The sequence below is a fragment of the Monodelphis domestica genome, chromosome 8, assembly GCF_027887165.1.
Source record: "Monodelphis domestica isolate mMonDom1 chromosome 8, mMonDom1.pri, whole genome shotgun sequence".
In the NCBI taxonomy this organism is placed as follows: domain Eukaryota; kingdom Metazoa; phylum Chordata; class Mammalia; order Didelphimorphia; family Didelphidae; genus Monodelphis; species Monodelphis domestica.
This window is the reverse complement of record NC_077234.1, coordinates 54781537-54796224: the sequence shown is the minus strand read 5'-3', so window position 1 is coordinate 54796224 and position 14688 is coordinate 54781537. Positions and strand designations below refer to the sequence as shown.

The 14688-nt window shown below is 36.5% G+C and overlaps 1 long non-coding RNA gene across 1 annotated transcript in view; it reads left to right on the top strand.

Annotated features, from left to right (window-relative positions):
- The window catches only part of LOC103091880 (uncharacterized), a 31806-nt gene that overhangs the window by 9904 nt on the left and 7214 nt on the right, over positions 1–14688 (top strand). Inside the window, exon 2 of the long non-coding RNA XR_008914225.1 lies at positions 3826–3866. This is a non-coding gene — a long non-coding RNA (uncharacterized LOC103091880). The remainder of the gene's footprint in view (positions 1–3825; positions 3867–14688) is intronic.

The following is a 14688-nucleotide window of genomic DNA, read 5'->3' as shown; positions in this document are numbered from 1 at the left end:
CCATTTTTATTTATTTCTTTTCATCCCCAAACTCCTAATGGGACCCCAGATTCACCTATCACTTCAAGGAGGTAGGGAAGATCACATTTTAAAAAATGAGTCTGGTGATTGTTCCCTTGCCAGTGTTTGTCTGAGCTCTCCATGAGAAAAGGTTATAAAAATGCAAGCTTCTCTTAGTAACCCATCTCTTATAGAGTGCAAATTCACATGAATTAATGAAATATAAAAATATTCATCTGAGGGAAACTTTGTGGTTTTCCTAAACTTCCATGGATTTCTACTACATTCCAATGGCATCTCATTCAAGGCATTCAAAATCTTCATGGAACTTCTCTCACCATGCAACCTCCAACCAATCTTGTGGCTTTCCCAATCTGTAATATCCCCCTGCAAAGCTTGTCCCCTTTCCCCACTGGTTAGTTCCTCCTATGAGGCTTCCATTTTTTTGGAGAAGCCCAAGTTAGCCATCATTTATTTCCCATTTGACCCTGTGCTTGAACTATGGATTTCAAAACCATAATCCTGGGCTTGGCAACTTCTTCCAATAATCCCAGCTTCTTTTTCTGTATTATTTCATCCCAGGAGAGTGTAAGCTTTTTTTTAGGATAGGACCTTCTTTCTTCTAGCTTGTATTCATATCCCAATGCTTAGCATAGTACCTAGAACAAAATAATAATAAATCTCTTTTCCTTTGTGTTTGCCTTTCTCCCACTCAACCAAATATTTTTATCGCTATCAGATATGAATGTTACCAATATATAAAAAAATATTTTAATTTTTCTGAGTTCTCTGATTTTGGGGAAGCCACATAAAGAAAAAAAACACCCTTTCATTCTTTTAATCTAATGCTATTTAATTCATATTCCAATCCAAGCCATGAGAACATATATTCTCTAATTCAATATTTTAGAAAAAAGGTGATTCATTTTTGGGGATGCATTTTCGGATGCTCTGTTTTGCATCAATTTACAGGTTTCAACCAATGGTTAAATTCAAGAAGGTAGCTGGAGTGAAATGCAGGATATTTCATTTGCTACCCACCATTGCTGTTATGCTGAGCATAGTGTCTTCGGTCTTTAACTGGGGACTGTCCAAAGTGCTTCATAATTTTCAGATTCATCAAGATAAACAAGGATGGCAGTCTAAAATGTCTTTCTTTAAAGGGAACAGGGTTTGTAGCAGTTGGACCACTTCATTTGGAGAATTTCTCTATTCTTCAGAGGAATCTTAAGAGCTTCATGGATATGAATCAATGCTTTGCCACAGTGTAAACAGTGGGTTAAATAACAGCTTGGAAAACTTAAGGACCATGAGTTTGGATGGAGACCTCGCCAGAAATGGAGTGACTGAATGACCTTGGCTTTATGCCTCCATTTCCCCAACACAAGGATTATTGTGAAGACTAATGAAAATGGTAATAAAGTGCTTTGCAAATATAAAAAGCTATATAAATCAGCTTTTGAAATAGTCACTTGACTCCTTGTCCAGGATATGAATTGGTGCCAGGCATGTAGAAAAAGAACACTGATTTCATTCATTTCACTACTAGTGCACCTCTGTGGGGAAAGATGAGCTGGTAAAAATATTGAATGTTGGAGTTGGCAAGATGGCAAAGCTTGCTGCATGCTAAGTAAGAGTAACATCTCTTTGAGACTGGGTAGATTTTAATTAATATGGTGAAATGGAAAGCGTGCTAGATTTAGGATCAAAGGGCTTGGTTTTGAATTCCAACTCTGCCACCCACTACTGGTCTTGGACAAATCACTTAACCTTCCCAGCTCTTAGTTTCTTCATCTCTAAAATGAGGGGGTTGGAATAGGTCATCTCTGAAATCCTTTCTAGCTCTACAGCTATGATTCTAGCATTAGTTCCATTTTATCAATGGAGAAATTGTACACAGAAAAGTGAGCTGCAAAATATAGGATTAAAGGTTAGTTAATGGGCATCCTCAAGAGGTTCTGTTTTGTCAGTGATAAGAGAATGGCTCTGATGATAATGTAGCAAGAGAAAAATAATGATAATTCATTTTATTGCATATAAATTCATAAAACATAGTATGATGTAGAGGGTGCTAATTTTATTCCTCCCATTTTACAGATGAGAAACTGAGGCTCAGTGAGATTAAGTTCATGCTAATGTCTGTAGAAAATTTATTTCACCATAGAGCTATGGTCCTGAAGCCCAGTCTTCTTTTCCATTATACTGCTGTGCCTCTCATAAAACTCTGGAGCTGTTAAGGATAAGGAAGATTAACTACTTTCAAACCCTTAATTTTACAAATAAATAAACTAGGGCCTCTGGTGAAGGTCCATAATGAAAGATGAATCAATAGCAGTGAAAATGCTGGTAGTTTGTTTACATTTTGAAATGGCATTTTCCATAAATACAAAAAATTGATGTACATTTGAAATGACATTTTCTTTTAAATACAACAAATTGATGGTAGTGTGTGGGTGCTGTTTTGCCCACACATGTTATGTACGTCCACATGGATATATCTCTATATATAACTCACAGGGTGGCAAGAATAAGCCTCTCTAGAGTCTTTTCTCAAACCCTTCTCCAAGAAAGAATTTGAGGAGGGGAAACAGGAAGTTGAGGGCAGAAGCTGGCCACTCTGTTCTCAGAGAGAGGAGCCACAAGGCTGAAATATACCTATCTGCTACCCTAAATAGGAGAAGTCCTTTTCAGGTTCAGGCTGAGCTTCTGATCACTTTTCCTTCATGGAAACAGTGTCTCAAGCTTTAGATCCAAGGCTTGGTCCCCTTCCTACCAGTTTTACAATGAACAACATTTAGCAAAATAGCAGAGAAACCCATGAATTTAAATCAATAACAGAACAGAAAAACGAGAAAATATATATAGGAGAATATATATTAGACGATCCAGACTGAAGATGTTTTTCCTTTGGAAACAAGAAAACTTAGCTCAACAGATAGAGAAAGAGAGAGAGAGAGAGAGAGAGAGAGAGAGAGAGAGAGAGAGATCAACATAGAAACAAGCTAGAGACAGAGAGAGATAGATAGAGAGACAGGAGATTTAAAATATTTTTGCCAATTTTTCAATATTTTTAAATTTAAAATTTCAAAATTTAAAATTAAAATGAATTTAAATTTTAAAATTTAAATAAATTAAATGAATAAAAATATTTAAATCCCTTTAAAATTATGAACAGGTTGTATAAAACATCATTAAATAAATACAAATATATTTAAGATAACCATTTATGGCACATGATAAGCAGACAGTCCATAGGAAGGATAGGAAGGTGCTAGAAAAGCTAAGTAGTAAGAGAAAAGAGCAGATAGAAATAGAATTAAAAGACAGATACACAGAAAAGAGGAGCAAAAATCAATTGTCAAACATTTATTAAGTGCCTCCATGCACCTGGGCTAGGCACTAAGGACACAAAGGAAAAAGAATCATTTCTTGTCTTTAAGGAATTTGCATTCCTTTTAGAGACATAAAATAAATATATACAAAATATACTACATCTTTGATTAAGAATTGGTAGGGACCTCAAAGATCATCTAACTCCAAATCCTTATTTTGCATATGAAAAAACTGAGTTCCAGGTTTCAGTACTTGCCCAAGATCACACAGGTAATAAATAAACTGGGATCTTAATAGACTCTCCAGTGATTATATTGTCCCAATCCTATTATTATCTTCAAGTCAATCATATTTCTTGTAGTGTGATTATATGAAAATTCAGATGTTGGAGTAGATCTAAGCTAACTGAACCCATAAGAGACTAGTTTGCTATTGTTACTTATTTTATTATGATTTTATAATTATATATTATGTTTTTCCTTTTCCATAAAGTTGACTTTCACCTTGCCCAAAAGCCAGTGTTTATTGCAAAGGTAAGATACCAGAAATAAAAATGATTAAGGTTCTCCCCTCACATATATTACCACCCCACCTCAAAAAAAATAAAAACAAGCAAAAACTAGAAATTCTGGAGTGGTTAGCTTGCTAGTCATTTTCATTTTCCAAGTTCTTATTCCAGAGGTCTATGCATATTCAAAATAACCTTTTCTGAAGTGAAAGCAGGGGTTTCTGGGAGAGTACAATAGTTGACTACTTTTCAGATAATTGTCTTCTATTCCATTGTGAACTTTCTCCTATTTTTTCAAAATATTTTTTTTTTTAATTTTGGTAGCTCTGGGTCTCACAGTTATAAGAGAGACCTGACAAGAATAGCATTTTTCTGCTTAAACTTAATGAATATGGAATTCAGGAAAAAAAAAAAAGTTTGGTAGAGGTGGTGGAGAATGAACCTTTTTTTTTTGTTAGTAGGAAGTCTAGAAGTTGGGGAATCATCTTTCAGAGCTAGGAAGTAGGACCATTTAGCAGCATGGATCTGCTGACTTCTTTCCACCTTCAGGAATAAACAATTCTTTTTTTTTTTAAACCCTTACCTTCCATCTTGGAGTCAATACTGTGTATTGGCTCCAAGGCAGAAGAGTGGTAAGGGCTAGGCAATGGGGGTCAAGTGACTTGCCCAGGGTCACACAGGTAGGAAGTGTCTGAGGCCAGATTTGAGCCTAGGACCTCCTGTCTCTAGGCTTGGTTCTCAATCCACTGAGCTACCCAGCTGCCCCCAGGAATAAACAATTCTTGATGATGAGATATTTGGAAAGGTTAGAGGAAGGGAGAGCAGAAAATATATGGAGAGAAGGTGGTGTAAGCAAAGATGTGTTTAAGAAGCCCAGTTCACTGGATTCCTTGTTAGTCAGAGTGACATTTGTAAAATTAATTCAATTTTAGGGATGAAAGGTGGCTTGTCTTTCTGAGAAAAAAGTCTCATATTTTAAAAATTATATTATTGACCTAATTTATTTTTAATATTTTTAAAATTACATGTAAAAACAATTTTAACATTCATTTAAAAAACATTTTGAATTTCAAATTCTTTCCTTCCCCTCCTCTCTGCATTGAGAAGCTAAGTAATTTAATATATATTATGCAATTACAGCCATGCAAAATATTTTCATATTAGTTGTTATGAAAGAAAAAGATAAAATTCTTCTTCTTCTTCTTCCTCCTCCTCCTCCTTCTTCTTCTTCTCAAACAATGTGATCGTATATATTCCAATTTGAACCTAGAACCTCCCAGATTCAGGCCTGTCTCTTTATCTTTTGAGCCACCTAGCTGCCTCCACCCTCTGTTTCTTGAATTTTGTTCCTATTCTATTTGAATAGCCTTAGTAATGGACTTTTATTTTTTTTTTATATATTTGGTTTTTCAGCCTTTCTTGTCACTTTACATTAAAACTCATTGTTGCTTATGAGAGGATTTTCTTGTTTGCAATCTGGTTTTCATCTTTTACTGGAATACTTGAATGTGGACTTTGTCCCCTGCCTTAAGCTTTCCCTTTAAAACCAAGCTATGGAAACTTGCCAAGACTTTGATGACCCCAAAACAAATATAAGAGCTTTTTGTTGTAATTCACGTCATTAGTTTAAGCAATAGAATCAACCAGTCAATAAATATTTATCAATGACCAACTATATACCAGTTATTGTGCTAAGAAATCAAGATACAAAGAAAGGCTAAAGATTCTTCTTGCTCTCAAGGAGCTCTCAGTATAATAAGACAACATGAAAGCTATTATGTGAAGAAAAACTATATACAGGATGAATTGGGGGCAATATCAGAGGGAAGGCTCTAGAATTAGGGAAAACTGGGAAAGTTTTCCTCTAGATGGTGAGATTTTTAGCTGTGAATTGAAGAAAGCTAAGATGAACCAATGAGGATGGAAAGAATTCCAGGCACAGGGATATCTGAGAAATAGAAAGTGTTTTGTAAGAAGCATTAGCCACTGTAACTGGATCCCAGAATATGTGGAGGTGAGGAATGTTTAAGAAGACTAGAAAGGTAGGAGATGGAGGTGGATCAGGTTATAAAGAGGTTTTAATGCCAAGCAGAGGATTTTCTATTTTAACCTGAAGGTGATAGAGAGCTCTTGGGGTTTACTGAATAAGGGAGAGAAATGATCAGACCTGTGCTTAAGGAAGATTATGTTGCTAGTTGATTGAGGCTGGGTTGGAATGAATTTGCGCAAGATGCTGCAATGGTCCAGGGTTAAGGCATAATTGCTTGCATCAAGATGGTGGCAGTGTCACAGGAGAGAAGGGAACATACATTTCAGTATCTCACTTAAGAGATGTTGAGAGACAAAATCAATATGACTTCTCAACTGATTAAATATAATTGGAGAGAGTGAAGAGTCCAAAATGATAGCTAGTTTGTAAATCTGAGTGTCCATGAGGATAATGATGCCCTTAGCAGTTACAGGGAAGTTAGGAGAACATGTTTGGGAAGGGAATATCTTTAGATTTGTTTAGATTAAAATGTATAAAGGACCTCCAGTTCAAGAAATCCAATAGGGAGCTGAAAGTTTCAGGACTGGAGGTGAGCAGAAAAAATTTAGTTTAGATTAGTAGATTTATGAATCATAAGTCTATAGATGATAACTGAATCCATGGGAGTTTATGAGATTGCCAAATAAAATAGTTTAGTAGGAGAATAGCAAAGGCTCCAGAACTGAGCTCTGAAGGATGTCTTTCATTAGCGTGTTTGTACCTACATCCAGTAAAGTAGACTGAGGAGTGACCACTTAGATAGTAGGAGAACCAAAAGGAATTAGCATTACAAAAAACTAGAGAAGAGCAAGTATCTAGAAAAGGAGGATAATCAACTGTGTCTAAGGCTGCAGAGAAGTCAAAAAATGAGGACTGAGAAAAGGCCATTATATTGGACAATTAAGAGATCACTGTAATTTTGAAGGAGCCAAATGTAGGTGAATGATGAAATTGGAAGCCAAAGTGTGGAGAAGAAAGTAAGATGAAAGGAAAGTAATGCATCAATTGTAGATGATCAATTCAATTAGTATAGCTAGAAAATAGAAGAGATATGTAGGATAATAGCCAGTAGAGATGAATGCATAAGAAATGATGGAGATGGGGGCGGGCTATTTTTAAGGAAGAAAGAAGCAAGCATACAAGGAAAGACTAAAGGTAAGAGTTTAAAAGTAAGGTTGATAGAGAAGAATTTGACAGACAGATGAGAATGGCACCATTTCGTCATATAGAGAAGTTTGTTTTGGCAAAGAAAAGGGATGTGAGATGAGGGGAAAGGGGTCGATAGCAGAAGGCATCTGAATGATGTAAATTGAGGGAGTTAAGGAGGAGACAAGATTTTCAGCTGAAAAGGTGGGAGAGGAGATATTGGAGGTTAGTTTGAAAATATTTAGAAAAGTCACATAGTCAATTATGGAAGTGTAATATCAACAATAGGAAAAGGGGGCAAAGAACTCAAGAAGAAGACACTATAGAGTGTAACTGGTTCACCAAAAGGTCAATACAGAGAAAAGAGGAGAGTGTTGCCAGCACAGGAATAATGACCTGGGAAAAACCAGAGGGCTTGAGGGATTGGAGGTCATGATGAGCATGGGGATCAGGGTTTGCAGTTGCAAAGAAGAAGGAATGGCAGTGTGATAACCAATTGTGATTAGATTTGAAAATTTCAGAGTTCCTGAACATAAAAGTGGTACATTTTTAGGTGATGGCAGAATCAAGCATATGAACATCTTTGGGTGTAGCTGAGATAAAATGGAGGTAAGGTAATGAGAAATGAGTAAAGTTAGAGGGAGAATTAATATGTATGTTATAGTTCTCTAGTATGAAAGAGTTGGAGAAAAGGATTGTGAGTCAATCACTGAACTGAGAAAATAAGGAGACTATAGTTAATAGATACCAGAATTTGGATTGGGTGTGAGATATGGGTTAAGTGGTCCTCAAAGGGAGATAGGTTCTATATGGTGATGTAGAATGAACTTGGATACAGCATTGGGGAGCCAGAAGTATCCCAATCTCAACCAGTCAGCTGTGGGAATGAATAGAAATCTAAGGAGTGAAAGAAAGGCAGCCAGAGAGGCTATCCCATCAGAAGGGAGCTTGGTCTCAATGAAAGCCAGAAGGTGGAAGGAGTGGGAAACAAAAAGATTCAAAGATGAAAGTTCTTTCCTTAGGGGCAAAGTATTATAAAGAACACAATGGAAGGTGGTTATATTTAGAGTGGAATATTGTGGGGACTGGTTAGAGGGGATCAGAATATGAGAGTAGGTAGCAGGGGATGGAGAAAGGAATTTGAAGAGTAAGACTAGTGTTCAGAATCTCTGAAATGGGGAGAGTATGGCCAGGTTTGTTAATCAATGACTTGTGAGTTTAGGTTGATAATCAATATCACTAGGAATTTGGCTTTAGAATGGATTCCCTTTGGGGTATTAGGCAGCTAGAGTGAGGGTACCAATGGGAGAGTCCTTGGAATATTTCTTTCCTTCCACTGTAGAAAGGCAAAGCCAAGAGATATTTAGAGAGAACAGTATAGGATTGTATCTCAGTGCCCCAAAAGCAGAAAGAATTAGTGCCATTATATAGTCCTTATTTTACAAAGGAGGATACTGAGGAACTAAAAATGACTTGTCCAGGGTCACACAGCTAGGAATTGTCTGAGGTTAAAGCTGAACTCAGGTCTTCTTGATTCCAGATCCAGGGCTCTGTCATCTAGCTACCTCTGTAGCTGTACTAAGTTCAATAGTATAATATAATATGTGCAATATAGCATTCCTGGCATGAATGAATTTATCATCTATTTTAGGCAGGCAGATACAAAAATAAATCCAAATATTTTAATATTTTAATACTAAAATTTCAATATTTTAATAGGGCAATGAAAGGGTTATTTAAACAATATGAGAGCCTCCTCACAAAGATATTATCTAGGCAAGGTTCTGCAGGCCCTTGAGCTATTGGGCAGACCCAGAGAGGATCTGCTCTGGTCAGGGGGCAGGGGTACCCCAGGGCCATCTAATTAGCAACTGTCAGTTCAGGCAAGGTTTTGTGTGAGAGGAGGAAGAACCGACTTATTGGACAAGCAACTGAGGGAACTGGCATTCCAGCAAGGGGCCAGAGGCCAAATGGGATCAGGGCACCATCTGAGGCTGTTCCAATTGCTAGTTAACACAAAACAGACTGAACAGAAGGGTAGTGGCAATCCCAGGCCCATGGGGCAAAGCTGAGGTCATCGACTGGGCAGACAAATGGAGGCAAAGATTAGTTTTGCCCAGTCAAGGTTATGGTTGCAAGTCTGCTCTCTGGCTGCCTTATGATCAAACTGCCATTGCAAATTAAACCCAGAAGCCCCTCTCTTCCTCTATCTACTTCTGACACTGCTTTTGGCCAGTCTATATCAAAAAGATGGCATTTTGTTTTTCCTATGAAAGAATACATTTTAAGTCAGTTAGCTAATGTAAATGTATTTCAGAAATGCTAATTAAGAATAGAGAAATGAACCTTAAAAATCTCATTGCTGGTTTCCCACCCTTTGGAATAGAAAAAAAAGTCTTTGTGGGATGCAAATATTTCCCATGAGAAATTAACAGCGAATATTAATTATAAACCATTACCATGGGTCAGGCACTGTGCTAGTACTTTATAATTATTATTTATCTCATTTGATCCTCACAATGACCCTGGAAAATAGATGCTATTATGGTCCTCATTTTATAGATAAGGAAACTGAGGCAAGTAGGAGTGGCCAGGGCCACCTAGCAAGTATCTGAGGTGTTCCTGACTATAGGCTTAGTGTTCTATCCATTGTGCCACCTAGCTTCATGTGGATATTTTCTATAAACATAGAAATTTTTGTTTAAAAGGGAGAAAAAAGTCCCTCTCTTTTTTAAAAAGGAGACTTTTTATATCTTTTGTTTTTACATTTCCTGAATTACCCCTTATATTCCTTTTCTTCTTCCCAGAGGCCTTTTCTTTATATCAAAGAGCATTAAAAAAAGATAATAGAATTGGAAAAAAAATAACAAAATAGCTCCATTCATCAAAAATCTCTGACCTATGTAGTGTTCCACATTCATGTAAATTAACCACACATACAGGTGCCACTGCAAAGGAGTGGGGACAGATATATTTGCAGTGAAGCTCATTCCTTGTCATTTTGTGAACTTCATTTTTTATTGTTTCATGGTATTATTTTTTCCCATTAATCTTAAACTCACTGTGTATACTTTATCTCCTTAACTTTGCCTCAATTTACATTATTGTTTCCATGCTTCTCTCTCTCTATTCATCATATTGCCTTTTGCTTATAGTACAGTAATATTCAACTACATTCATGGACGACAATTTGTTTAGTCATTCCTTAATTGATGGGCATCTATTTCATTTCCAATTCTCTGCTACCACATAAATTGCTACGATAAATATTTTAGTTCATCTCTCTTTTTCACTTATATGCCTAGTCCTGGAATATGAGATGAGGATATGGGCATTTTAATCTCTTTATTTGCATAATTTACAATTAATTTCCCAAATGGGTATACCAATTCACAGCCCTCTGAACAAAGCACAAGTATGTCTTCTCACAATCCCTCAAATGCTTACTCTTTCTATATTTTGTCATCTTGTCCTTATTAGGTGAAACCCTAGGGTTGCTTGGTTATGTTTCTTATCTTTAGAAACAGGAACATTCTTTCATATGTTTTTGAAAAGAAGAGTTTGTATTTCTTCCTTTAACAATCACTAATTCATATTTTTAGCTCATCTCTATTGGGGAATGACCTTTGGTGTTCTGTTAGCTATCTATACATCTTGGATAGAGAATCTTTGCCCAAAGAAATTTGAAATAAAGATTTTTTTCCCCCAGTCAACCATTTGTGTTCTTATCCTAGGTATGTTCTTTTGTTTATGCAGATCTCCAATGTCATGTAATCCAAATCGCCTATTTTATCTTTTGCAATCATCTCCATTCCTTGCTTTAGTAAGAATTCACGTTCTAAGTAGAATTGACAAGCAGGGATTGACCATGGGTGATCAGGCTGAGGAAAGACTAAGAGATGACTCTTTTGTAATTGGATGAAACAATGAAGCAAACAATGATATTCTCCACAGAAATAGAGGTCTATTTAGGGAGAGTCATGGCGAGTTTTTTGGACATGATACAAGAAGCCTAGCACATTTGGTCCAGCAAAAAGTTGGTGATGGAGCTTAAGAGAAAGGTTAGAGACATTGACCTAACAAGATATTCCAGTAAGGGGAGATTGGATGTGTTTGTTGTTGTCTATCCCTAATTTTCAGAGGACCAATGACATCATGAACTGAATTGGATTTAAGTGAGACAAAATTACACAAAGTCTTCAGTCTCACTCCCTTTTCCAGAGTTATCTTAGTGTAGTGGCAAGACAAAAGTCAGGGTGACTGGCAATGGCCTGGGATGCAGTAGATCAACTTGATGTTTTCAGTGTCTGACCAAGCTCTAGGCATTCCATAGCACCTACTTCAGCTGCCTCTGTAGCCATTGGACCAAATTGTTCTTATCTACCCCTTCTGTCCAAGGGAGTCTTCATATACTTGGGGTAGATATGCCCCTCACTGACCACTGGGTTTGAGGCCTGTCAGCTACTTTCAATCTGGCTTATCTTCTCTGTTGAGATGAGAACCTTTTGCTGAAATTTGACTAATTGCATATGATACAAGTTCTTGAAACAATGGATGTGAGGTAGGCAACAAAGGTGGATAAGCAGCCCTAAAAAGTCTTGGATAGTCCTCATGTCAGAGATGCTAGTCCTCCCTGCACATCCCATATAAGCCATTAGATGTGGTATTGATATTGCAACTGATCAATCAATAATTGACATCTCAACAAAATGATAGAGCAACCACTATCTTCCCTTTTCCATTCTCCAGATTTTCAGTTACACTCTGACTTCCTTCCATACTTAGCTCAAGTCCTACCTTCTGTAAGAAGTCTTCCTCAGTTCCCCTTAATTTTAGTGCCCCCATTTTGAGATTACCCTTGATTTATCCTGTGTCTTGTTGGTGCATTTAAAAAAATGTTGCCTCCTGCCTTAGACTGTGAGCTCCTCAAGAGCAGGAACTAGTTTTGGTTCTTCTTCCTTTCCCTATTATTTAGCACATTGCTTGGTACAGAGTAGATACTTAATAAATGCCAGCTAATCAACTGATACTAATTTAATTGACAGCTCTGCCTTTCAAATAATAGTCATGATGAGAATGAATTTCCCCATGGGTACAAAATACCCATTCACTTCAGTTCCATCAATGCAATCTGATGGAGAATCCTACCCTATTATGCATGTGGACACTCCTCTCATCTCTCCTTTAGCTTCAAAGCTTTGTGCTATGTCCAGTAGAGGGATCTCTGACTAGAGACACAGTCCTTTCAAATCTGGATATCCTGAATTCATAGCACCTCTCTCAAATTACCCCTCTTAGTCCCTCTGCTAGTAAAAGTATGCTTCTTAAAAAGATTCCCAGGCAATCCAGCCTAGACAAGCCATAAATACTTGTATATATCTGCTTCCATGTCAATGACTACTCTCATAGATTAACCCCAGTCTGTCACTATAGGGATGCCAGCTCCTCTCTTCCCTTCTCATTGAAAAATCACCAAGTCCTTTATGAGCTATCTCTAGTGGATTGATTCATTTCAACATCTCTTTGCCTACCTATTGCAGGGGGGAACCTATAAAGCTCCCAAGAACTCCCTCTAAAATCACTACTAGAGAGACCTGGCCCATATGTCTAGAGGTAGTGGTCTGCCAATTTCCAGTCCAGCTCATTGCATTGCAACTTTAATGGCCATTGGTAATATATGCCTACTCTTATTCTGATTAGATCATCCCACTATGCATTCTCTTTCCAATGGTGATTCAGGGAAAGAGCTGTCCCTAGCTACCTTGCTGAAAAGGTTCTGGCTATAAGTTTTATTGTCTGTGTCAGGTGTATGCTTGTGCTACTTCTGTTAAAAAGTCTATTCTCCTTTCTATGCCATTTGCTAGACTGGGAATTATTTTGGTTTCTTCATAATGAATCCATTGCACTCGTACTTCCTTTTGATACTTGAGACAAGATCCATTTTGGAAGAGTCAGTAAGCAATTTCTATGTGCCAACTAGATGCTAGGTACTGCTCTGGGGATAAAGAAATAATTTATAATTTTAATTATAATATATAATTTTAATATATGTTTTTATATATTATATATAGTTTATAATATAATTATAATAAACGAGTTTATAATAGTTAAGAATAGTTTATACCCAAAAGGAGTTCACAATCTTCAATACAATAAAGCAGCCTATGTTTAGTAAGAATGAATTAAAATGATATCTCTTTTCAGGTGATTTTACAGGGAAAAATCATAACCATCACCCTCAAACACCCTACCCCCAACCCCTGCAATATTCTTTCCTGTCTGATCTAAATGTAAGCTTCATAGAAATTTTATCATGGTTATAACTATAAGAAAATAACAGTGTTAAATACCTAGTATACTCAGAACCATTCTACAGTTTGAGTGAAGTAGGGCCATTGTACTGAGCCCCAAACTGTGGGTACTATTCTGTGGGCAACTAAGCCATAACTTAGGGGAAAAGCTATTTTTGTGGGGGTGGGGAAGAGAAGGTTATTTTTTTATGTAATGCTAAAAAATTAATTGTATAATGAATTGTATAAACTGTATACAATTAATCCAAGCAAAGACAGTATTTCTGCTCTAATGAATGATGATTATCACAGTTTTTATAGTGCTTTAGGACTGGAAATCATTTTGCATATATTACCTCATCTGATCCAACTAATTATCTTATCTCCTCTGAAATAAGTTGTTATCATCCTCATTATGGTTAAGGTTGGGAGGGAATTGAGGGTTAGAATTTAATAAAAAGAGGGTTTACCTTGAATCTAGGAAGACCTGAGTTCAAATTCTACTGCTGGTAACAGCTATGTGACTTTGGACAAAATCTTTATATATAAAATGATGAGATCAGGCTAGGTGAACTCTAAAGACCCTCCTAGTTATAAATTTATGATCCATTAACTTGCCCAAGGTTAGGTGGATAATATATACCTCAATTAGATAAGATTCAAGAAAGTTTAGTGATTTAATTATTATATTATGGTGTGGCAAAAAAATAATTCCTTATTTAACCCATCCCTTCCTACTTTCTTCCAGTACATTCTTCTTTCTTGAACCTTCATTTGTGTGTGTGGGGAGACAATTTCAACATAATTGTCTCACACTCATGGCCTTTGTTTATTCAGACAACTTCCTACTGTTTCTGTACACTTTTGTCTATTTCTCTTTCTCATCACCCTTCTCTTTCTGCTGTCTTTCTCATACATTCCCACATATGCATTCACATCAATTGAAGTCAACATACATTTTAAATTTCTTTTGGTGATTCTTTGTTCTCTTTAAAACTTGCTTTTGTTGGAATCTATTTTCAAATGGGAAGAAGAGCAGAGGATATTGCTTCATATACCCAGGGATAATATTGGCTCCTAATAAGACCTTCTGAGCTGTAGATTTTTACTATTTACCCATGCCAGTCATATATATATATATATATATATATATATTCTTTAAAGAAATACAATTCCAAATTCTCTTCTCCCCCTACCATCTTCCCTCATATATTGAGGTGAATAAAATTATATCTATTAATTATACATGTAAAATTATGTAAAACATTTCTATATTGTCAGGTGATACTGACAAATATTCAGTGTCCCAAAGGGGTGAGGAGAATGAGATGGGGTGAGAAGCACAACATGAATCAGGAAGGCCACTGAATATGGTAGCAATC